Consider the following 1322-nt stretch of genomic DNA (forward strand, 5'->3'; position numbering starts at 1 on the left):
TAATTATAACTAGTTATGATTAATTATTCATATTTCCCCATGAGCTGATTCGCTACAGCTTGTATGCTTATATTATTAAATTATTATTATTATACAAGAACTACGTGAAGAGAGCATGCACAGCTGTTGTTTATATTGCTGTGTGTAGCCTGTGGAAGTAATGTTAGCTGCAGCAAGGGGCTATAATATTTTTGTTCAATATTTTCCTAATGACAATTTTATGATCGGTTTATAAAGGCTACTACGAGCACCTTTTCCCCATTTTTATCACAGAATAAGGCAGGAAATGTATAGTTTCTATAGGCTACTAAATGATATGTCAATCAGTACTGCATTATTAATATAGTTTATTTATTTATTACCTGGAGATATCTTTAAAAACATACATAAACCATATATTTTCGCAATCGTGTGTTTATTGTCTTCACATTTTTTTCTGCTTTTTATTCAGCTCAGCTACAGCTATAGCCGGATGCTTTTGTCCATATTAGGGATTTCCTGCACGTCATAAGTTATTACTTCTATGAGTCTGTTTTGGACTTTCTGTGCGAGAGCTTCCTCCGGCTTTGAGTATGAATGAAACACACACTGCATGAGAGTGTTCAGTTCTCCTGATATTCACATCTCCTCATTTGGATACGAATAAAAGGTCAGGTCATGCAAAGACTATCGATACTATGGAAGCATATAGGTAGCGAAATTCAATTTAAAATGCAATATGCAAAATGGCAATGCAATATTCAAAATGGCAATGTATTTCTGTATTTAAATTTACATTTTCCATTACCCATACGTGCAAAGTTTGTTGCAAAAGGAAAATGAAAATTAAATTATATAATTTACATTTGCCATTTCCAACAGCAGGGGCGGATTTAGTGAATTGGGGGCCCCGTATAACAAATATGTGTAACATGTTCAAGCAGAAATGGTAGCAAAATGATCATTTAAATGCTATTTGTCCTATTTGTCCTTAGACTAACAGTTAGAACACTTAGGATTGCATTTTCATCATGACGCCGTGGGATATTTGTAGCAAAATTCAATTTGAAAATGCATTCCGAGCTGACCACGCCCACCCTCCGTCAATCATTGCTTCAAGGCAGGGATTGGCGGAAGCGTGGTACGTTTGGATCGTTTGAAACATGGCGGCTGGAGATCTGATAAGATCGTTGAATTCACTGGCAGATGAAGTGGAGCGTGAACAGAGAAATATATGAAGCGTATTCCATTCTAAAATCAAACGTTCGAACGACCGACCGATCGAACGTCTACCGAACGTCTTGAGCTTTGAGCGTCTTACACTGCGGGTGACCCACGTGACG

Source organism: Sinocyclocheilus rhinocerous, unplaced genomic scaffold, assembly GCF_001515625.1.
Source record: "Sinocyclocheilus rhinocerous isolate Xijiao unplaced genomic scaffold, SAMN03320098_v1.1 scaffold3108, whole genome shotgun sequence".
NCBI classification, from domain to species: Eukaryota; Metazoa; Chordata; class Actinopteri; order Cypriniformes; family Cyprinidae; genus Sinocyclocheilus; species Sinocyclocheilus rhinocerous.